Source organism: Eschrichtius robustus, chromosome 12 (genome assembly GCF_028021215.1).
Source record: "Eschrichtius robustus isolate mEscRob2 chromosome 12, mEscRob2.pri, whole genome shotgun sequence".
NCBI classification, from domain to species: domain Eukaryota; kingdom Metazoa; phylum Chordata; class Mammalia; order Artiodactyla; family Eschrichtiidae; genus Eschrichtius; species Eschrichtius robustus.
Window position 1 is genome coordinate 13,875,366 of NC_090835.1, and position 25,461 is coordinate 13,900,826.

Sequence of the window (25,461 nt, forward strand, 5' to 3'; positions counted from 1 at the left end):
AAAATCAAATCAGTGAAACAGTTTGATGTGCTCACTTTCCTAAGGGTTGGTTTTTATTACATAAAATATATTGGATAAAAATATATCAACTAGACAACTAGTTAAAATGGTAACACAGCCTCCTCTTTTTATTATCTATGCTCCAGGGCATTGCTTCAAAGAAACTAAACCAACTTTATTTTTCCGTGGAATCCATGGTGTATACTATACAGAAAAATATGAAACCTGCCTCCACAATATATTACAAATCAAGAAAAATTAGTAGTACTAACTCAATTTTTTTAAATCGAACAGTATCTTTTTTTTGCCAACTTGTAACCCTAAGAGAAGAGACTACATAGTATTTTATAACTAGAGCTAAATTAAATAATAATTTATTTCCTGGCTATCCAAAAATTCCCTAATACAGAAATGGCAGTGGACCTATGAGGAAGTAGACGGAAGGGCAAATTCATTCTTTCAATTTATTACAAAAGTCCCCTTAATGACTTGATTACACACGGACATATTTCCTAAGGGACCATTAGTGATGTAGCCTTGAGAGCCCTATTTCCAAACTTGGACCTCTAAATGTAAGTGAGAGTGGTCAGCATCAAATGGGAACACAAAAATCAGAAGAATTGAGCAAAATGAATCTAAATAGATACTCCTTCATTCATTTGATACCCCTTAACTTTGCTGTTACCATTAAAAAATACTTTGGGAACAGAATGTCACCGTATTTTATTAGCATTCCTGGAGCAAATATTTAATATCCTAGATGGCTATGCTCAACTTCCCAAATGTTAATTGATGTTATTACAAATTGCTTGTGGCATATTCAAGGTGTACCAGGAAATTAACGACAGAGCTTATAGGACAGAAAATGCATTTTAATAACTGGTCAGAAGGATCATTGTTCTCATTAGCTTCTTTTCTATGGTAAACAGTAAGACATTCTTATTTGGAATTCTGAAAATATTTAGATAATGACACTCTGTAAACAGGTGACAAGGCAACGTTAGCATTGTAAGCAGAATTTCTCTTCCTCAGATTTATGTGTAATATTTACAAGTGCCATTACTAATTATTCTTTTAAAATAATTTCTTCTCTTCCTCTACTAACTAGAACAAGAACAAAATCAGTGAAAGTTTCTATTTTAAAGAATTATATTGACCACTGAGTATTATACTCTGGGTTTCCATGATCACTGTCTACTTGTGTCTTCATTTGGGACATGTTAAGAAGAACTGTAATAGTTTTGGGGGGATAACATTTAGTACGTTTTAAATATGGTTATGCAATCCAAAACCAAATGAACATGAAAAAAGAGGGATACAATGCAAATTATTTCACAAGCAAAGTTTCCAAAATAGTTTTGTTACCTTTATTTCCCACTATTATCATAGAATCACCTTTAATTACAGAGCTCTCAGACATCATAACCTCAGAAGTATATAATAATGAGAATAATTAATAAAAATTAACAATAATATTTCTCTGAAGAAGACAGAAATCTGTGACAGCCCCAAGATTCCTGCCCCTTGGTATATACCACTTTTGTAACCCTCTCCCTATTAATGATGGTATGAATACGATGAATTTCACTCCTTAGATTACACTACCTTATATGACTAAGGGGACTGGATTAAGGCTCCACATCAGTTGGCTTTGAGTTATTCCAAAGGGAGATTCTCTTGGAATCTTGACCTACAGAGGTAAGAACTTAAAAGGGACAGGCTCCCTTCTTAAAAGGAGAGACGTCAAGTAACAGAGATTGTCCTCTTGAATATGAAGAAGTAAGCTGTTGTGTTTGTAGGTGCTTACAGAGAACATCACGCGGCAAGGACCAGAGGCAGCCTCTGGGCGCTGAGAACAGTCTTGACTGACAGAAAGCTACCAAGGGCAGGGGCCCAGACCTCAGTCTCACAGTTCCAACAAAATGGATGCTGCCAACAATCTTAGGAAGTTTAGAAACAGTAATTTCCCTAATTCAGCCTCCAGATGAAGACACGGCCAGCTGATACTTCCATCTCAGCATTATGAAACCCTGAGCAGACAACCCAGCTAAACTATGCTGGACTCCTGGCCCAGGGAAGTTACAAGATAATTAATGTGGATTATTCTAAGCTTTTTTATCTGTGGTCATTTGTTACACAGCAATAAAAATATAATACAGATGGGCTATCATGTACTGATTATTTTCAAAGACTTTGCAGGCATTGTGCGAAATCCTACATTGGGCTGGCCAAAAAGTTCGTTTGGGTTTTTCCACACAATATTATAAAAAAACCCGAACAAACTTTTTGGCCAATCCAATATTTATTATCCCATTCAAGCCAAATTCATAAGTTAAACATTATTATCAACCCTATGCTACAGATGAAGTAGAAGTTTACAGGGTAAATATCTTGATTAAGGTCACACAGCTAATAGAGATGACAGTTGCAATTTTAACGCTCACCAACACTCCATTCTGCTCTCCCTGTGAGAAAGAGCACCGAGGCCACAGTCCTAAAACCTGGGTTCCAATCCCATTTTGCTATGAATTAGCCATGCCATTTAAAGGAAAACACTGTTTCACCCTCCTCATCCCTGGTCTACTAATTAAAGACTAGTTCATCCTCCCAAGTCCTTTTAAATCTAAGATCCTCTCATGAAATTAAAAGCTTATATTCTTAACTGGCCACACAGAAATGAGTGTAGTTTTACGTAGAAAAGTTAAATTACAAGGGCCAGTGACGAGATACCTTATTTTGTCAAGAAGCCACCTTCTCTCTATGAGACTCAAAACCCACACTGAAAACATTTTAGGGCGATGTGCAAGTCCCTGGAAAGGGATGAGGAGATACTAAGAGACGGTTTATTTTAAATTCCATTTTGGCACACATCCCAGCTAAAGTAGACATAGGAATGATTCAAAGTCCCTCTTCAGGGATCTTGAAAAGAATAAAATCTAGAAGTGAGGCCCAGTAACAACACTCATTATATAGAGGATAAGGTCAAAGTATGTTTGCAGTTTTTTCAAAAGAAAATATCTATGGCAAGGAGTACTACGGTACTGTCAGTGGAAATCTAAACCACACTTTTGTGGGACAATTTTTCTCACCCTCTGACTTTCCGGTCTAAGATTTCTGTTTTCTTGATTTCCTTCCAACTCATTGGATCTCAATGTATGTTTTTCCACAACTCCCTTCTTCCCCCTCCATTCAACTTCTTGCCCAATCTAAGCTATTTCAAATGCTCTCCACACTTGTTCCTATCAACCTCAAATGTCTGAACTTGACCCAATGAGCTAGATCCTTTGTCCCAGCCTTACCAGTTCTACCACAAAAAATAAATGAGCCTGTCTTCTTCACCCATCTATCTGCTCTCTTTCATTAGCACTAACTGATCTGGGAAACAACATTTGTATTCATGAGATGCCATACAACTGGATTATTATCTCACTGCTGAGGTCTCAGCATGATTTGGACCACTCTGCAATAGACCATTTATGTGCAGTGTTCTCTGGATGTGATACCATAAGCTTGCTTCCAGTGATTCAACTTTCCATTTTTCATAGCACTTCTTTACCTCCTGCACAAAACTGTTCATCAATCCCTCTAAATAGTGCTGGTGACAGCAGCTACCTGTATCTTGGTTATTTAAGGCCCTCTGTGATTTTTTTAAGGTAGCTTATTTAAAACAGTAGATGATTCTATTTTCAGCAACTAATATTTTCAGTCCCATCAGAAAATCCCCCATGCATTAGGAGGGCTCACGGGAATACTTTCACCATCTGCATCTCCGCTTGTTCCACACATATCTCATTTCCCCATTACAACAAATCCTCCTCCTGAAATTTAGCTGGATTTCACCACATCCAGCCAACACAAATATCAACAGCCTACAATATGCTATGTTATGGTGTCAGGAGAATACATGTTGTTCTGCCACTGTAACAAGCTTTTCCCTTTACATATCTACCAAGCAGCTATTCTCAGTGTTAACCTAAGAGAGTGCTCAAGCTTATCATCCAAACTTCCAGATATGATGAATGACCAAGGCAAAAAAACACATTTGTTAAGGAAGCAGCCCATATAAAGCTTGTAAAGCTTTGATTGATCATGTTTACCCAATGGATACAAATGTTATTGGCCTTTAAAGAAAACTGGGGTGGGGGGTATGTTTTGTTGTCCTGTCCTTTCTGAACATGGCTTTTTCGGACCAGCATCTGCTCAGGCTTACACAATGGAATGGTATGGAATAGTGGTTAGCAGTGATTTTGTATAAATAAAATTGATTCCTTTTTTCTAGAATGTGTGAAAGTGGTCTACCTACAAGTAAGGAAATGTTCCATTTCCTTTTCAGGGCTCTCTGTTGCCTGTATTATTTGGGTATATACAAACTAAAACAATTTGTGTTAATAAACCAAAATTCTTGAGTTTGGCTCTGGAGCCAAATATTAACTAGCTTTCTAAATCATCTTTAGCACCCTATTTAGCCCCCTCTGTGCCTACAATAAAAATTCATCCAGCTAATCATTCAACAATTATTAATTGTGTGCCTATTATGGGGCAGAAAATTTTACAGGCGCTCAGTTTATAGCACTGAACAGTTCAGTCTCTGCCCTGATGCCACTTACATCCTAGGAAAGAGACAATAAATAAATAAACACCTCAGGGGGTGAAAAGTACTATGTAGCAATGAGAACAAACAGAGGAGGTACAGACACTCTTCTAGAGATGATGAGCCAGAAGGCCTCTCTGACGAGAAAATATTTGCGCAGAAATCCAAAGAAGTAAGGGGCCCAGCCATGCAGATATCTGGGGGGAAGATCAATCCAAAAAGAGCGGACAAGTGTATAAGCCGTGAAGAACTTGAAGAGAACATTGAATATTAATGTGTGTCAACACTCTTGCAAGACTTTAGTAAGGCATGTTATTATCTTCAAAGTACCACACTGTCTGCCACTTCTCTGTCTAGATTTGGGTTGCTATTTGTTCCCCAAATATAACTCACAATGGAGGACACTGTAAAGCCCAGAATAACCGCTGTCACTCAACTAATATGTACAGAACAACTCATTATCATTTGCCCCATAGCTCAGTTTTAGAGACATTTTAGCATAGAGAATACAGTCCTTAGCAATTTCCCATTTAATCAAAAAGATACCTAATATGACAAGAAATCCCCAATCTGGATTACAACATCAGCCAAAGAGAAAAACAGCCATTTCCCCTGCAAAACTGATTTCAAAACTATCATCATCCATCATCATCATCATCAATCACAAGAGGCAGCTGCTTTGGCAGCATTACTTTAAGTCCGTATTTAACGAGATGACAGCTTAACCTTCTCAGGGGAGCAGAGTAATCCCTCTTTACAACCCCAACCGAGTACAGAGAAGCAGATTTGCTCCAATGTAGAAACTGGCTTTCACCTGATTTCATAAACACGCAACGGCATTTGATGATTTAATAGGTACTTAGATTTTTCTTTTGAACATTCAACATTCTATCAGGGCTCGTGAGGCCTGTGTAACTCAAGGATTACTGCAGTCACTGCATCGGCAAGAACTTATCAACAGAATCGACTGTGCACGATGGCCAGGGAGAAAGCTATCCACGCAAATGTACCTCCCAGAGCCAAGAAGAGACACTTGCCTAAATACATAGCAGAACACAATGTGCATGTGCTGCTTCACACATGACAGACATTTCTTTCCCCATTCTATGCTTGTATTTAACTGACCTCCTCCTCTCACTGTTCACATCCATGCCTCAAAGCTTTTCATAGCTCTGCGTATATATTTATACTACTTACTCAGCCTGCAAGGACCATCACCAACATCTCTATATGTTCACATCCCAGCCATAGTCACTGAGGAAATTTCATCACCAAGCCCTTCCATAAAACTATTCCTGGAATCCCAGAGAGAAGTAATTTTGGCCTTCTCTGAATTTCTCGTCAGGCTTCATTCTATACCTCTTTTAGGAACTCATCTTGTATTCTCCCTGATAGTAGAGTCATTTGCTTGTATCATCTTGTTTTTCCTATTAATGAAAAAAATTATTTATGGGCAATTATAATAGCAGTGTATCTTTTTACTTACTAAAATAGTCTTTCCCTATTACAGTGTTACAGAGGTAGGTGGTAAATTAACAAATGCTATATATCCCAATTATGTTGCACCTTCAAACAAATATCCTCAGTTAAAAACGTGCCTTCCAGGCTTCCCTGGTGGCGCAGTGGTTGAGAATCTGCCTGCCAATGCAGGGGACACGGGTTCGAACTCTGGTCTGGGAAGATCCCACATGCCGCGGAGCAACTGGGCCCGTGAGCCACAATTACTGAGCCTGCGCGTCTGGAGCCTGTGCTCCACAACGAGAGAGGCCGCAATAGCGAGAGGCCCGCGCACCGCGATGAAGAGTGGCCCCCGCTTGCCACACCGCGATGAAGAGTGGCCCCCGCTTGCCACAACTAGAGAAAGCCCTCGCACAGAAACGAAGACCCAACACAGCCATAAATAAATAAAATTAGAAAAAAAAACAAAAAAACGTGACTGCCATCATCTCCATCATAGCTAAGTGCCAGAATCAAAGTAAGTATCTATGAAAGCTACTTAAAGCAAATGTCAAAAACAGCAGTTCCATTATGCAAAAGAAATTTTTTAAATATAATGGCAAAAAAGTCTCCCTATTAAAAGTTTCCTTTCAGAATAAGAGGCATTAGGAATTTTTTTTTTCATTATGATTCCCACAACAGCTAGCACACTGCCTTGATGACAATTTGTTGAATGAATAAGTAAATGATTGCATGATTATGCGCACATTACTGTAGCTCAGACACAGAATGTCAAAATTTCAGGGAGGGGAGACGGCTGAAGGAGGAGCATGCCCAAGATAAGCAGGGAGTACAGGTTGAATTATAGGAAAAATGGAAAGGAAATAGATCAATACTGTTGTTAAACAGCATCTTAATAGAGAATATGAGGTTAAGAATCGTATCTATACCTGGGGAAAATAACTAGCATTACTGACAATCATTAGCATCCAGGAAGGTGTTCATCTAGGGGATGGGACAGTGTAAGAACGTGAGAGTGTGGGCGAAAGAAAGCACCCACGCACACACATGCGTATTGCCTATGTGCCTGCCCGCTGCTGTGAAGTCAGAGGAAGGGGTGGGAGCAGGAGGCTAATTCTCAGAAGGCACCTCTACTTCCCACTGAGATGCGTGCACTGAGTCATAAAAGAATATGAAAACTTCAGCATAGCTAGACAGCTCGTGATTAATGATAGGATACCTAGTTAAAGGGAGCTGAAAGGTATATCGTTTTTCATGACATAGGACCAATGAGACTCAATTAATAAAATGAAATATTAAGTTAAATTTAGAATTTTTCACCACACAGTCATTTCTCTGAAGAAAAAAATATGTGCACTCATTTTTATTGTTTCCGAGTACAACGGTAGGAGTTTTAAAAACATGTACAGGGTAAATTACTAAAACTCAGTGCTCATAGCGATTTTCTTTTGCCTACTTCAATGTCTGTACTTCTGACGAACAGTTACAAGAGTTTCAATGCACTATGAGCTTTTAAGAAATTAATTATAGCAGGAGAATCACTTGCACACTGACAGTGTGCACACTGTCATTGCCTTTTTCTGAAACTATGAGACCTATCATGTGGGAACCTATCGATTGTGATACTTCTCAACCTGCCTATCTCATGCATCTTCACGTGCCAGAAAGTACCTGGCACAACGTGGCTACTCAGAAAGTATCTGTTAAGCTGTGTTGACTATTTCATCAATATACCTATTTTTCTCTAACATTCAGATTCTAAAATGGCAGCTTAAAACCACAAATCAATTGGGGATTCACTCAGCCTCATTTCCTCCCTATCAAGCTATTATTAGTTTATCTTCTGTTAGATCAGCAACTCCCAAAATATGTTCTATGAAATACTGGTTATGAGTAGGGGAGTGGGTCCTATCCTCAAAATATGTGAACATATGTCTTTGAAACAGGAATATATTTTGAGCTTTAGAACTTCTTAGTTTATTTAATATACATACATACATTGTGTATATTATGGTAGATGGATTAAAATGTATATAGTACATCTCAATTTGACTTGAGAATACTTTTCAATTAAAATACTGTATTGGGTTGACAAGACCTTTTCATACATTGAACATGAAATATCATGAATTATAAGGCTTTCAGCTTTGTCTCAAATATCTTCCTGTAGGCAACCAGCATATCTTAGTCTTTTTGATTGCATAGTCTTTTTGAACATAGAGCATAAGGAAAGTCTGTAACATGATTACTTTTAAAATAAGAATTTGAACAATGTACTTTCCACATGTCAATTCTAAAAGTTTGAGGAATAACACATCTACAAATTTTGGAATATTTATTTTGACCTTATTTTTGAGAAAGGCATTACCTTTTACTTGTCCATACCGGACTACACTCTGTGTCTCATTCATTCCATTTTGTTTATTTATTCACCAAACATTAAACCCTCAATACACCCCATGCACGGGCCTGGAAATTGGTCATATAAAGATGAATATAAAAGGTTTCTGCTCTAACAGAGCCCTTGTTTCATTTGAGAGAGAAAAATAAAATAACAGTAACTCAAAGCAGAGTCTGCCGACATGAGCAAGAGATGCACACACTTACAAAGGCCAACTCTGCCTTGGATCGTCAGAGAAAGCTTCCAAGAGGTAGGCCTTCAAAGAATGAGTTCACCAAGTATAAGAGGACAGCCTTTTGAGAAGTATAACACATCCCCATTTGCTGAGGCGTGGAAATAAAGAAACACAGAAACTTAGAAGACTGAAGCGATGAGGCAAAACTAGACCATGACCTGCTTGCCAACTTAGCTGAGAACTTTTGTAAGAGCAAATGTTACAGATAAGAGGGCTCAAATTTTCCATCTTTTGTCTCCAAATTACAACCATACTTGGGAATGTCCATGTGAGTAGACTTGGACTGAATTTCTGCGCATGCTTAGTGTTTCCAGGAAAAGTTCATCAATTCCTCTGAAGCTGGTCTCTCATGAAATTACGATGACCTGTACAAGGCAGTGATTCTGAGATGTACTGTATAATTAGTCTCTCACAATGCTTACTAAAGAAGAAAGGGTAACATGTCCAAATCCCTCTTTACCCATACCTAGTATCGATAATAGAGTACAAGAAAAGTCAATCTACTATTCAAAGTACAATTTTTTTTTTACCTCTGCCAATTTAAATGATGCACAGCTATGTATTTTGAATTTGTCATCTGCCTAGAACTTGGTGAAGAATTGTCATTAATAAGAATCCTCCTCTAGGGCTTCCCTGGTGGCACAGTGGTTAAGAATCCGCCTGCCAATGCAGGGGACATGGGTTCGAACCCTGGTCCGGGAAGATCCCACATGCCGCGGAGCAACTAAGCCCGTGCGCCACAACTACTGAGCCCGTGCTCTAGGGCCCACAAGCCACAACTACTGAGCCTGCGTGCTGCAACTACTGAAGCCCACGCACCTAGAGCCCGTGCTCAGCAGCAAGAGAAGCCACGGCAATGAGAAGCCCGCACATTGCAACGAAGAGTAGCCCCTGCTCACTGCAATTAGAGAAAGCCCGTGCCTAGCAGCGAAGACCCAATGCATCCAAAAATAAATAAATAAATAAATTTTTTTTTTTTTAAAATCCTCCTCTAAGCTCACTTTTTCATGACCCCTTTCCAATTCACCCTTCATACCTTCAATCTTTCCACCAATCTAAAATATTAGGCATATGCTTTAAGGATTTCTTTTTATGATCTTTCCCCCATGTTTGGCCTGTGTTCTGCCTCCCTTTCCAGAACACCAAGGTCTTAAGAGCAAAAAGAGGAAATTTAATTCTAAAGAGAACAAAGACTATATGTTGCTTATCTCTTTTTCCTCGGAACCTAGCATAATGTTTAATATATGCTCAACAGTTGATGACTATTAGATGAATGCACGGAGAGATGGATGAATGAACAAGTGAACGAGAGGAAGAAAGACAGGGGAAGGGATAAAAGGACAAGTAGAAAGAAAGGAAAGGAAAGACATAAAAGAGGAATGGGAAGTGGAATAGATAGAAAACTTCAGTTATATCAATAATTTTATCTCTATGAGTCAGGACTTTGAATTGAATAACAAAGACCCAACTCAAACTAGCTTAAGTAAAAGGGTAAATTATTGGTTTCTGTAGCTCCTAAATACCCAAGGATATAGTTCAAGGGACTGGACAAAGTAGCAGGAAACAGGACCTGAGAAGACAGAAGTGGGGACTCAACTCTTTCCAGACTCTTTCCCAGTCTCCTTGTTCACCCTCTTGTCTGGGTACCTTGGTTTAGCTTTATCTTATGGACATTAGCCTCTTCCTGTATATAGAGCTCCCCATCCTCATGCTCATTCTCTTCATCCTCTGATGGTCCTTTTTAGAGTTTAGGTTTACACTTATTCTAATCCCTTTGTCCAGAGGAATAGGGAACTGTGAAATGGTGAAACTTGGCACACTGGCCCATGAATTTTTATCAGAATTGCTATTATATCTGTTATAAAAGATACAGCTATAAGTATATAGCTGTAAATTATGCCATTGCATTTTGGATTACAGATGTTACTTTATTTTTGAAATTATACATAGAGATAACAGACATTAAATATTAGGCTAACATTTAATAAAAGAATAGTATGGTTTTGTAATCAGCTTTGAAAAAAATATCACAGAGTTCATAACAACCTTGGCTGTATCTGAATAGTATATAATTTCTGCCTTACCAATCTCACGGTGTGACATGAGGATCCAATAAGATGAAGTATGTGAATGCATACAGTAAACTCTCTGAAACTACAGTGGCCATTAGAGTTGGCAATTTTGCTGTTTTTAAAATTAAATAAGTATTAAGAAACAGAGCAAGAATGGTCAAAGAAAGCATCTATCGCCCTGTGATTTCTACCAAAGATGTCCCTCTGATCTTTGATAAAATAAATATTACTCATTTAATTCCCTTTTAAATAACTGTGTTCTCCCCAGAACCAATATACATTTTTCATGGTCTCTTGCCCAATACCTAAGGCCATGCATGCAGATGTATTCTTTTTTTTTTTTTTCCTGGTATTTCTCAACACTTAGGAACTCTGTTTGCATTAAATAAATGATGGTGTGAGATGATTTATCCAATGAAGCAGAAAACAAGAGGATAAGTGAGATCATTTTAAAAGTAAGAAGCAAAAATTATTGGCCCACCCACTCCAAACACACCATGTGGGAAAAATCAAGCCTGAACCTCTACTACCTTGTCCGGTGTACAGTTTTAATTTTACAGAACAATTCAATCAAAAGCATGATTTGTGCCAAAGCAGGGAACACAGGGAAGAGAGGTACACAATCAAATTGGAGAATGGACACAGAATCTGTTAGTCACAAGGCAGCAAGATAGAGATGAGCTACAGATGGAAGGACAAGTTGACAGCAATGACCTTGAGCAGCAAGTTCTGACTAGAGGGCATCTGGATGGCCTCCTGGAAGAGGCAGGAAGGAGTTCAACTAGACACAGAAAGATAAGTAGAACTTTGACAGGTAAGGACTGGAAGAAAGGGGTATCCCTGACAAAGGAAACTGAATTAAAGAAGGCAGAGAGGTAGGATCAAACACTGGGTGAAATAGCAAGTGACAAGCAGCAAGAGTAGCAGGAACATGAAATGATGGTTAGAAAAACTGAAAAGTAACCGTGGAAGATTCTCAAGGTCAGCATTATAGCTATCTATCCAACAGTATACTCAGCAATAAGATGTAGGTACTAAAAACGGAATGAATTCACTAGAATACTTATGATACTTACCACTTTCCTAATTAGTATTATACTGGCCTCTTAAAATAAGTATATCTAGCTGCTCTATTTATATGTTCATATAATTCCAATCAGTAACATAAAATATCCATTATTTTAATTGTTTATTTTTAAATATTTCCCTTAAAATTTGCTTCTACTGATTTGCATTCCTTTGAAGGGAAATAATAGCACATTTATATGTTACCTTTGTCAAGGCCATGCTGAAAACCACCATTTGGCATAAAAAGATATTTTTACTAATGGCATATAATCAAGCATGCACTTCATTAGCCATGAAAACTTACTGCAAATATTCAACAGCTATGTAGCAATTGCAAAGAAAACAATGAACTTGATTTCAAACTGTAATGCCTATGATTTGTCTCATAAGACACAGGAAAAGAATTCCTGAAAAAAGAAAGGTATGCAATGAAGGTTTTATTCCTATTTGATTTACAAATATTTAAAATATAGTTTTTAATATCTGGCACTCACGATGATAACCAAGTTTTCTTAAATGAAGTTAGTGTTTTAGTAAGCTTTGCTGCTTGTCATTACCATTTTCACAGATGAGCTGTATTTTTTCTCAACAATGAATAACTGATATGTAGGCTGATCCATATAAAATTGACACCATCTTACCATTTTTCACCTACAAAGATGGTAATTTTTTAGATTTAAACTAAAAGATTAAAATTGTAGTATCGTAGAATCTTAAAGTTAGAAAAATGGTCTGAGAGATCTAGTGGATCCTTTGGCCTGGTTCATAAACATCCCCTCTGGTATAAAACAGCAATCATTTGATATCTGCTGTTGGAATGCTTGAGGTAAGCTTAAAATGATATATGAATGGGAGCAAAAAGAACCAGTCAATGAGAACAAGCCCAACACTCACATGGATCTTTCTACTTATTCACTGACTTCATTTAACTTTTTTTTTAATAAAGGAAAGGAGAAAGGAAAAAACAAATGTCAAGCAAATATCTAACCTCACAATAGAAAAGGTGCCTGAACAATATTTAGAATTTTTTAAATGACCAGATAAAGGATATGAGGGCTTACTCTTCAGACTAAATATATAATGCATTTATTTTCTAATTTCAAACAAAAGTAACTAAAATTAGCAATCCCTAGTTAACACTCTTTCATCTAAGTATCTTGGAAGAATCAAGTGAATTATTCAAATCTAGAAAAGGAAATCACTAAGAAAATAGATATTTTAATGCTCTTCAGCCTGCAACCTATACAGGAAGAGAGAAATCAGATAAAAGATAACCCTGAGCTAACAAGGTTTTAAGGGATTCTTTCAAAATGAGAGATTTTTCAAAATGAATCAATCCTATGTCTCCATGTCAGGTAGGACAAAGGGGCACAGAGGGAGGAAAGCCTGCCTTCCTAGATCCACCCAAATTCCCGAATTCAGTAAGTAAACAAAAATACTCCTGACTAGACAATCAATGAACCTTTCTACACGATTATCCCAATAAATGAATTTACCTTACCCTGTCACCTCTTAATTCATGGCAGTTTTACCAATATGAAACTATTCACCTCTAAACTTCAGCTTTTTGAAGTAAGAAATGAAAGTATTTCAGGAAAAGAAGGAACCTAACAAATCATGATTTGGCACACTAACCATACAAATGAACTTTAGGGAAAATGAATTGCTCAAGATCCCACAGCTTGGGAGAGCAAGAACAGTCTCAAAACACTTGACTCAAGTACCCCTGGCTCACTACTTCCTGTGATGGCCCAACATAGTAAGACACCAGCCTCTTTGTTGTAATTTGGTCGTTTTTGCTATGGGATTGGCTAATATGTGTGTCTGTGCATGTATCTCTGTGTAGCTTAGAAAGGCATTAATACAGTTAAGATTCAATTTTATACTGATTAATTAATCACTCCTAAATGGTCAGTAATCCTTTTTAAGTCTAAAGATCTTCCCCATAAATTAAACTCTGTAATGCCACAGGATTATCTGCAATTGGGTAACCAAATACAAATCATGTAATTATCATGGAACTACCGAAGTACAAATTGCTAAAACAAACTGATAATTCTCCAGTATATGATATATGCACTAAATCAAAAGGAACGAAGACAGAGAACTTTGTACAAAATATAAACGTGTTAGGTTGAAAAATCAAAAAAGATGATTTTTGAGATAGTTGCTATTAAGAACAGAACCATTTGATCACTAACATGACAACATATAAAATAACGTTTACAGGGGTAAGTTGTGTTCCAAAATGCACATTTTGGTAATATTAGAATTTAACACAGCAAAAATATAAATTTCATAAAATGCAACGATTTACAGCTGAATAAATATGTGAAGGAAGATAAACAAATGCATTGCCTATTATATTTAGTTATTCAGATAATAAATTTCAGATAGTTAACTTTCCTACTTTAAAAAGTATAGTTTTTAAATGCATTGATAAATGAGATTAATAATAAAATGTTATTTGTAAATGAATTTTGAGGGCCACATATTACATTTAAAATCACCTCCTATCTTATGGTTTAATATAAAATCCATTGCTATTGCTTTCTGTATATTTACATAAGTTATATATTAATCCCATAAGTCATAAAGAAAAGTAGTCCCAGTGAGTATCAACATCAAAACTTTTCTACAATTCCTCAAAGATAAAATATATTAATATATTTTATTACACATATATTTTTATTTAAATAAAATGGTACTTACCCTCAAGTATGTTATTCATCTCAAGTTCAATTGCATATCACCTACAAATAAAGAAATGGATTTTAGAATAAAGCATAAACCTAGACTTTTTTTTTTTTTAATAATCAGTTGCATTCCAGAGGCATCAATGGTGTTAGAAAGAAGTCTCAATGGCAAGTTATGTGAGAAGAAGTTTTTCTCAATTACAGAGAACCTGATTTTACCAAGATATTCCTTAAACTGTGTAGTAAGATACCCTGATGAGCAAGAAAACTGTCACGGTGAATCCATAAAAAAGGCCAATAGGATGATCTATATATAAATATCTGAAACAAGAAAGATACTGATAAGGCAGTATCTTTAAAGAAGCTAAATTAAGTATTTGATTTTCATATTAAAGTCAAAACTCTGTCTCATTTGAAATTAAAGGATAAATTACATAAGATCGGAAAGAGCAACAATTAATATTCATTCCGTACAAACTACATGAAAACAATTCCCTTATACTTTCTTTAAAATCACTGCCAAATTTTTAGAATACATTTTTTAAAACTTGAAACCTAATTTATAAAAGTCGGGCAAACGGTACAATTATAAAAATTTTAAATAGTATAAAGGCTGTCCAAGATTTACAAATCCTCACTTTTTTTACCCTCAAAAATTATACACTAAACGTTTCTAAATTTAAGGTCCAGGTGATACCGATGATAGTTTGGACTTAACACAAAAACATATTTATGTTTCTTTGAGTTCTATATTGTCTTCATACTTTCTTTTCTGAGCTCTAGATCCATGCAGCCAATTGACTACCTGACATCTCTATTTGGATATGCTAAAGGGATGTCAAACTCAATGTGCCTGTATACAAACACGTGACTTCCTATACCAATCCTCTCTCCCCACTAAAGGGCCCACTTCTAGTGTTGATAGAGAATGGCACCACCATAATTTATCAAGCCAAAAAGTCAGCAGTCACACATACCTTCTCTTGTCTCTCATCGCATCAATACTCAATCCACCACTAAGTCAAGATCATTTCACTTCACCCACCTCCCCCCATCTCTACCACTAGTTCCCTCAACCTACCATTACTTCTCACCTGTGGTAGCAGTGAGCACATTCTCACTGCATTGTCTCCTGACACCACCTATGCCTTTGCTATCCATTAGCCAGTATTATCACCTCTCCCAACCCAAACCCTCTTAAGATGCTTCAGTGTCTTCCAATTAGTCATAAAAATAAGACCACAGTCTTTAATTGGCCTACAAATTCTTGCATCATCTAACCTTTGTCAAATATTCCCAATAGCTCACCTTTCACCACCCTCCACCTTGCTCTCTGCACCCCAGATACACTAAAGTGTTTTCAGTTGTAGAAATGAGCCATGTTTTTTCCTATCTCAGGGCTTTTATACATACTGTTTCTTCTGTCATGTTCTTTCCTTTAACTCATTTCCACCTATTCACTCTGTGGACCCCCACTTAAATTTCACTAAGAGAAACCTCCTCTAACACCCTAAGTCAGGTTCTCATAATATTCTATACTCTCACAGGACACCATTTGCTTCTTCAAAGCTTTTATCACAAACTTTCTTTGTAATTGTGTCATTTATGACTACAGCCCTCACTGAACTTTAAACTAAATGATTATGGTATCTATGTTGCAGATCCCTGGTGCCTAACATAAAGCTTCATATCCAATATATTAGTGAGTGAAATTAATATGAATGCCTGAAATGATAGTTTGGGGTTTATCATTTTCATGTTCCATTCATACCAAAGTGTGTTGCTATAAAAGGAACACAAGCATGCTGCATTCCTGAGGAAAATATTTAAGATTATTAGATTATTCCGGAGCCCGAAAACAAAAGGCATGGGGTACAATAATGAACTTTATAAAATGCTAATTGCTTTTTTAACAAACCAACATTAGTTACTCTCCAGATGTAATTTGAAGAATGGAATATAGTTGGTGTGGAAAAATTTATACAGAAGAAAAACTTTATTTATTTATTTTTAACATCTTTATTGGCGTATAATTGCTTTACAATGGTGTGACAGTATCTGCTTTATAACAAAGTGAATCAGCTATACATACACATATATCCCCATATCTCTTCCTTCTTGCGTTCCCTCCCACCCTCCCTATCCCACCCCTCTAGGTGGTCACCAAGCACCTAGCTAATCTCCCTGTGCTTTATGGCTGCTTACCACTAGCGATCTATTTCATATTTGGTAGTCTATCTATGTCCATACCACTCTCTCACTTCATCGAGCTTACCATTCCCCCTCCCTGTGTCCTCAAGTCCATTCTCTACGTCTGCGTCCTTATTCCTGTCCTGCCCCTAGGTTCTTCAAAACCTTTGTTTTTTCTTTTAGATTCCATACATGTGCTACCATATGATATACTTTTTCTCTTTCTGACTTACTTCACTCTGTGTGACAGTCTCTAGGTCCATCCACCTCACTACAAATAACTCAATTTTGTTTCTTTTTATGGCTGAGTAATATTCCATTGTATATATGTGCCACATCTTCTTTATCCATTTATAAGTCGATGGACACTTAGGGTGCTTCCCTGTCCTGGCTATTGTGAACAGATCTGCAATGAACATTGTGGTACATGACTCTTTTTGAATTATAGTTTTCTCAGGGAATATACCCAGTAGTGGGATTGCTGGGTCGTATGGTAGTTCTATTTTTAGTTCTTTAAGGAACCTCCATACTGTTCTCCATAGTGGCTGTATCAATTTACATTCCCACCAACAGTGCAAGAGGGTTCCCTTTTCTCCACACCCGCTCCAGCATTTATTGTTTGTAGATTTTTTGATGATGGTCATTCTGACTGGTGTGAGGTGAAACCTCACTGTAGTTCTGATTTGCATTTCTCTAACGATTACTGATGTTGAGCATCGTTTCATGTGTTTGTTGGCAATCTGTATATCTTCTTTGGAAAAATGTCTACTTAGGTCTTCTGCCCATTTTTGGATGGGGTTGTTTGCTTTTTTGATATTGAGCTGCTTGAGCTGCTTGTATATTTTGGAGATTAATCCTTTGTCAGTTGCTTCATTTGCAAATATTTTCTCCCATTCTGAGGGTTGTCTTTTCGTCTTGTTTATGATTTCCATTGCTGTGCAAAAGCTTCTAAGTTTCATTAAGTCCCATCTGTTTATTTTTGTTTTAATTTCCATTTCTCTAGGAGCTGGGTCAAAAAGGATCTTGCTGTGATTTATGACATAGAGTGTTCTGCCCTTGTTTTCCTCTAAGAGTTTTATAGTGTCTGGCCTTACATTTGGGTCACTAATCCATTTTGAGCTTATTTTTGTGTATGGTGTTAGGGAGTGTTCTAACTTCATTCTTTTACATGTAGCTGCGCAGTTTTCCCAGCACCATTTATTGAAGAGGCTGTCTTTTCTCCATTGTATATTCTTGCCTCCTTTATCAAAGATAAGGTGACCATATGTGTGTGGGTTTATCTCTGGGCTTTCTATCCTGTTCCATTGATCTATATTTCTGTTTTTGTGCCAGTACCATACTGTCTTGATTACTGTAGCTTTGTAGTATAGTCTGAACTCCGGGGGCCTGATTTCTCCTTTTTCCATCTATGTTCATCAGTGATACTGGCCTGTAGTTTTCTTTTTTTGAGACATCTTTGTCTGGTTTTGGTATCAGGGTGATGGTGGCTTCATAGAATGAGTTTGGGAGTGTTCCTCCCTTTGCTATATTTTGGAAGACTGTGAGAAGGATAGGTGTTAGCTCTTCTCTAAATGTTTGATACAATTCGCCTGTGAAGCCATCTGGTCCCGGGATTTTGTTCCTTGGAAGATTTTTAATCACAGTTTCAATTTCAGTGCTTGTGATTGGTCCCTTTATATTTTCTATTTCTTCCTGGTTCAGTCTGAGAAGGTTGTGCTTTTCTAAGAATTTGTCCATTTCTTCCAGGTTGTCTGTTTTATTGGCATAGAGTTGCTTATAGTAATCTCTCATGATCCTTTGTATTTCTGCAGTGTCAGTTGTTACTTCTCCTTTTTCATTTCTAATTCTATTGATTTGAGTCTTCTCTCTTTTTTTCTTGATGAGTCTGGCTAATGGTTTATCAATTTTGTTTATTTTCTCAAAGAACCAGCTTTTAGTTTTATTGATCTTTGCTATTGTTTCCTTCAGTTCTTTTTCATTTATTTCTGATCTGATCTGTATGATTTCTTTCCTTCTGCTAACTTTGGGGTTTTCTTGTTCTTCTTTCTCTAATTGCTTTAGGTGTAACGTTAGGTTGTTCATTTGAGGTGTTTCTTGTTTCCTGAGGTAGGATTGTATTGTTATAAACTTCCCCCTTAGAACTGCTTTTGCTGCATCCCATAGGATTTGGGTCATCGTGTTTTCATTGTCATTTGTTTCTAGGTATTTTTTGATTTCCTCTTTGATTTCTTCAGTGATCTCTTGGTTATTTAGTAGTGTATTGTTTAGCCTCTGTGAGTTTGTAGTTTTTACACATTTTTTTCCTGTAATTGATATCTAGTCTCATAGCATTGTGTTTAAAAAAGATACTTGATATGATTTCAATTTTCTTAAATTTACCAAGGCTTGGTTTGTCACCCAAGATATGATCTATCCTGGAGAATGTTCCATGAGCACTTGAGAAGAAAGTGTATTCTGTTGTTTTTGGATGGAATGTCCTATAAATATCAATTAAGTCCATGCTGTTTAATGTATCATTTAAAGCTTGTGTTTCCTTATTTCATTTTGGATGATCTGTCCATTGGTGAAAGTGCGGTGTTAACGTCCCCCACTATGATTGTGTTACTGTCGATTTCCCCTTTTATGGCTGTTAGCATTTGCCTTATGTATTGAGGTGCTCCTATGTTGGGTGCAGAAATATTCACAATTGTTATATCTTCTTCTTGGATTGATCCCTTGATCATTGTGTAGTGTCCTTCTTTGTCTCTTGTAACAGTCTTTATTTTAAAGTCCATTTTGTCTGATATGAGAATTGCTACTCCAGCTGTCTTTTGATTTCCATTTGCATGGAATATCTTTTTCCATCCCCTCACTTTCAGTCTGTATGTGTCCCTAGGTCTGAAGTGGGGCTCTTGTGGACAGCATATATATGGGTCTTGTTTTTATATCCATTCAGCCAGTCTATGTCTTTTGTTTGGAGTATTTAATCCATTTACATTTAAGGTAGTTATCAATATGTATGTTCCTATTACCATATTCTTAATTGTTTTGGGTTTGTTATTGTAGGTCTTTTCTTTCTCTTGTGTTTCCTGCCTAGAGAAATTCCTTTAGCATTTGTTGTAAAGCTGGTTTGGTGGTGCTGAATTCTCTTAGCTTTTGCTTGTCTGTAAAGGTTTTAATTTCCCTGTTGAATCTGAATGAGATCCTTGCTGGGTAGAGTAATCTTGGTTGTAGGTTTTTCCCTTTCATGACTTTAAATATGTCTTGCCACTCCCTTCTGGCTTGCAGAGGTTCTGCTGAAAGATCAGCTGTTAACCTTATGGGGATTCCCTTGTATGTTATTTGTTGCTTTTCCCTTGCTGCTTTTAATATTTTTTCTTTGTATTTAATTTTTGATAGTTTGATTAACATGTGTCTTGGCGTGTTTCTCCCTGGATTTATCCTTTATGAGACTCTCTGTGCTTCCTAGACTTGATTATTTCCGTTCCCATATTAGGGAAGTTTTCAACTATAATCTCTTCAAATATTTTCTCAGTCCCTTTCTTTTTCTCTTCTTCTGGGACCCTTATAATTCGAAAGTTGGTGCATTTAATCTTGTCCCAGATGTCTCTGAGATTGTCCTCAATTCTTTTCATTCTTTTTTCTTTATTCTGCTCTGTGGTAGTTATTTCCACTATTTTATCTTCCAGGTCACTCATCCATTCTTCTGCCTCAGTTATTCTGCTATTGATTCCTTCTAGAGAAGTTTTAATTTCATTTATTGTGTTGTTCATCATCGTTTGCTCTTTAGTTCTTCTAGGTCCTAGTTATACATTTCTTGAATTTTCTCCATTTCCAAGATTTTGGATCATCTTTACTCTCATTACTCTGAATTCTTTTTCAAGTAGACTGCCTATTTCCTCTTCATTTGTTTGGTCTGGTGGGGTTTTACCTTGCGCCTTCATCTGCTGTGTATTTCTCTGTCTTCTCATTTTGTTTAACTTAGTGTGTTTGGGGTCTCCTCTTCGCAGGCTGCAGGTTCATAGTTCCCATTGTTTTTGGTGTCTGCCCCCAGTGGGTAAGGTTGGTTCAGTGGGTTGTGTAGGCTTCCTGGTGGAGGGGAATGGTGCCTGTGTTCTGGTGGGTGGGGCTGGGTCTTGTCTTTCTGGTGGGCAGGACCGCATCCGGTGGCATGTTTTGGGGTTTCTGTGACATTATTATGATTTTAGGCAGCCTCTTTGCTAACGGGTGGGGCTGTGTTCCTGTCTTGCTAGTTGTTTGGCATAGGGTGGCCAGCACTGTAGCTTGCTGGTCATTGAGTGGAGCTGGGTCTTAGCGTTGAGATGAAGATCTCTGGGAGAGCTTTCACCATTTCATATTATGTGGAGCTGAGAGGTCTCTGGTGGACCAATGTCCTGAACTCGGCTCTCCCACCTCAGAGGCTCAGGCCTGACACCCGGCCAGAGTACCAAGATCCTGTCAGCCACACAGCTCAGAAGAAAAGGGAGAAAAAAAAAAAACGAAAGAAGTAAAGAAAAAAATAAAACAAAATAAAATAAAGTTATTAAAATAAAAAATTTAAAGTTAAAAAAATTTAAAATAAAAGAAGAGAGCAACCAAACCTAAAAGCAAAGCCACCAATGATATCAAGCGTTAAAATCTATACCAAAAAAGAAAAAAAAAGCAGACAGAACAGTAGGACAAATGGTAAAAGCAAACCTATACAGACAAATTCACACAAAGAGCATACACACACATTCACAAAAAGAGAAAAAGGAAAAAAATATACATATACATATATATATAAAAATGGAGAGAGCAACCAAATCAATAAAGAAATCTTCCAATGATATTAAGCTCTAAATACTAAATACAATAAACATAAAACCAGAAACAAATTAGATACAGAAAGCAAACCCCAAGTTGCTCCCAAAGTCCACCGCCTCAATTTTGGGATGATTCATTGTCTATTCAGGTATTCCACAGATGCAGGTACATCCAGTTGATTGTAGAGATTTAATCCGCTGCTCCTGAGGCTGCTGGGAGAAATTTCCCTTTCTCTTCTTTGTTCGCACAGCTCCTGTGGTTCAGCTTTGGATTTGGCCCTGCCTCTGCATATAGGTTGCCTGAGGGCATCTGTTCTTTGCCCAGATAGGACGGGGTTAAAGGAGCAGCTGATTCGGGGGCTCTGGCTCACTCAGGCCAGGGGAGGGAGGGGTATGGAATGCGGGGCGAGCCTGAGGCGGCAGAGGTTAGCATGACGTTGCACCAGCCTGAGGTGTGCTATGTGTTCTCCTGGAGAAGTTGTCCCTGGATCATGGGACCCTGGCAGTGGTGGGCTGCACAGGCTCCTGGGAGGGGAGGTGTGGATAGTGACCTGTGCTTGCACAGAGGCTTCTTGGTGGCTGCAGCAGCAGCCTTAGCACTTCATGCCCGTCTCTGGGGTCCACGCTGATAGCCACAGCTCACACCCGTCTCTGGAACTCGTTTCGGCGGTGCTCTGAATCCCCTCTCCTCGCACACCCTGAAACAATGGTCTCTTGTCTCTTCGGCAGCTCCAGACTTTTTCCCGGACTCCCTCCTAGCTAGCTGTGGCGCACTTGACCCCTTTAGGCTGTGTTCACGCAGATAACCCCAGTCCTCTCCCTGAGATCCGACCTCCGAAGCCCAAGCCTCAGCTCCCAGCCTCCGCCCGCCCCGGGCCACTGAGCAGACAAGACTCTCCGGCTGTTAAGTGCTGGTCGGCACCGATCCTCTGTGCAGGAATCTATCCGCTTTGCCCTCCGCACCCCTGTGGCTGCGCTCTCCTCCGTGGCTCCGAAGCTGCCCCACCCCCCCCCACCATCTCCACCAGTGAAGGGGCTTCCTAGTGTGTGGAAACTTTTCCTCCTTCACGTCTCCCTCCCAGAGGTGCAGGTCCTGTCCCTCTTGTCTCTGTTTTTCCTTTTCTCTTTTGCCCTACCCAGGTATGTGGGGAGCTTCTTGCCTTTTGGGAAGTCTGAGGTCTTCTGCCAGCATTCAGTAGGTGTTCTGTAGGAGTTGTTCCACATGTAAATGTATTTCTGATGTATCTGTGGGGAGGTAGGTGATCTCCATGTCTTACTTCTCCGCCATCCTGAACGTCCCTCTCCAGCCTCACAAGTTACGTTTTATAGACCTTTCCCATTTGCTACATGCTTCCAGATACATGATATCCTTTGAACATGAAGTCAGACATTTACTGAGTACCTACTGGCAGTATCTCCAGCTGACAGATAACGAAAGTACAGTAAGAGAGGATCAGTGTGTGGCCCGTGTGGTTGTGTTGCTAATAAGCAGCAAAATGAGACTTCTTATCTCCAACTCCTGTGTACTTCCTGCTCAATTACAAAGCCTTGGCAATGATCCAGATGATGTAAACCTTACAATTTCTCCCACTGAGACCATCTTGTAACTTCATGACGATGATATTGCTGCCACACAGCATTTTCACAATACTGTGGGTGATTCATACTACCTTCTAGCTATGGAAACATTCACTCAACATCCTTTAAACTCAACTCCACCAACCTCAACTTCCCAAGCCCTTCTCCACTGAATTAAGATGGGTCTTTTCTGCATCTCCTATCACAACATTTTCTGCACTAAATTTTAAACTGGTTTACTAACACATCTACTTTAACTAAACTGTACGTGCCTTGAAATAGGATGGTGCTCAATGTTTACATTCCAGCACCAGGTGCAATGCCTTCACCACAGTGGCCACCTAAAATCTGGATACTGAGTGGTTGTGTGCAACAGTTAATAAATGAATTGCCCAAGAACATGCATGATACTAGACGCTCCTATCACTTCTCAATCATCAAAATTTAAAATCAAATGAGAGCATTTTGTTGAAATCTAGTTCTCTAGTCAGCATAGTAACCGTTAATACATCATATGCTTATCATATAGAGACAAGTTAAAGGACTATGAAATTTGCACTGGGAAGATTATTTTTAAGTGGATATACAAAGGCTCAAAAATACAGAAAAACAATGACAGGAATTAATTTTTTAAAGTTAGAAAAATAAAACGATACAGGATAATTTTAATTTCTTCAAAATTTTGACAGACTTATTTTAAATATTTACTGTAGCATGTTCAAACACAGGCTGACATATACCCTTCCTAGATAGCTATTTGGGGTTCTTTGTTTGTGACTGCATCAAAGTTAGCTTTCATATTAATAAACTGCTTAATCTAAATAGCTTTCATGTTATCCTGTTATGCACATCTGTTCACACCTGGATAAATGTACAAATTGATAATGTTAACATCATTAAATCTCATGCAATTCACAGTAATCATTCAATTCAAGCTCTAGTCAAAAGGCAAAGAGAACAGGGAAAAATAAATCATTTTTGTTTCTGAAACACCCAGACTTATGGGTCTTCGTGGCCACTTTGTTCTTTTGTTAGTTCTGAGTGAGCTCTAAGACAGAAGCCCTTACCAATGCCACAGATAAGCCAAGATAAGTAACTCAATTTTTCCAAATACCTATGGCCTTTTTCCAAGCAAAAGTAAACTCAGAGCAATACTGTTCAAAGCAAGTGAACAGGTTTTGTCAAAGCTTCAAGCAACAAGAAAGACAAGTATCTGGTCTCCACTTAGCATAAACTTGAATCTTTTGCGACCGAGGTAGTACTGAAGATGCAATAACGTGCTTTTCTGGCGGAGAGATGGGTGCTATTAAGTGAGCAAGAGAATAGAAGAGGAAAAAAAGACAAAGGCAACATGCTGTTTGTGAAGGCCACACTGATAAAATGATTGAACTTCATTTGGAGTAACTGATGAAGATTAAAATACAATTCCTTTATGACAAAGGCAATCAACAATGCATCTGCCTCATGCTAAAGAAAGTAATTTTACTTCTTCCTAACTCTAGATGCTATACCCAGTCTTGTCAGCTCCATAAAAGGGCATTTAATAAATGTTCCTATCAGATATATCAGCATGAATCCCTGTCAACGACTTCTTGGTCCAGTGTCCAGAATAAAGTCACTTCTATAAGTAGTTCTGTATATAAATGTGGTAAGCAGAGAAACTCAACAACCTGATGAAGTTTGTTAATCTCTGCTAGCTGCAATAATGACCTTTTAATAAATATCTATTCCCGATTCTCTTCCCAAAAAGTAGGTTGTCATTTCAGAATCTAAAAGCTACCTGGCCAATTATCATCTGAAAATAAAGAAAACGTGTTAGATGCCTAAATGAGCAAGAAATCATATGGAGTAACAGGAATGAAGAGGAAATACTGCCAACACTAATTACATCAGGTATATTTTCCAGGTAAGTGTCCTTGTTTGCTTTTCTTCTTTTGTTGCCCATTCACTTCTTGTTCAAACAGGGCATGGATAATTTTGAGAAAAGAGAACTCACTAGGCTCAAACCAAGGAGTTTGGACGGACGTTTCCAATAATTTCTTGGAAAAGTCATTTCTCTAATGAGCTTCTTCATCTACAAAATTACAGGGGTGCACTAGATGACCTTGAAGTCTCTGCAAGAGATAATAACTGTGATATCCAGGATGATTCTATCATACTGCTGCTTTGTTAAAAGGTTTATTAGAGAGAACACCGGTGAAATAAGCACCCAGAAAAATGATCTGAAGATTTCTCAATGGATTTCATTTCCCATGCCGTCCACGCCTGTCCTCAATCACTGCAGATAATCCTTAAGTTAAGCAGTATTATTCAAAATCAAGTACTACATACTGAATTGTATCTGCCTCGTTCAGAAAGGCTATCTATACGATAGTGCATATAGCCATG

The 25,461-nt window shown here is 37.9% G+C and overlaps 1 protein-coding gene across 1 annotated transcript in view; it reads right to left on the reverse strand.

Annotated features, from left to right (window-relative positions):
• CNTN4 (contactin 4) overlaps positions 1–25,461 on the reverse strand; it is a 956,080-nt gene that overhangs the window by 792,683 nt on the left and 137,936 nt on the right. Inside the window, exon 2 of the mRNA XM_068558505.1 lies at positions 14,538–14,578. The gene's annotated coding sequence lies outside the window, so the exon portion shown is untranslated. The remainder of the gene's footprint in view (positions 1–14,537; positions 14,579–25,461) is intronic.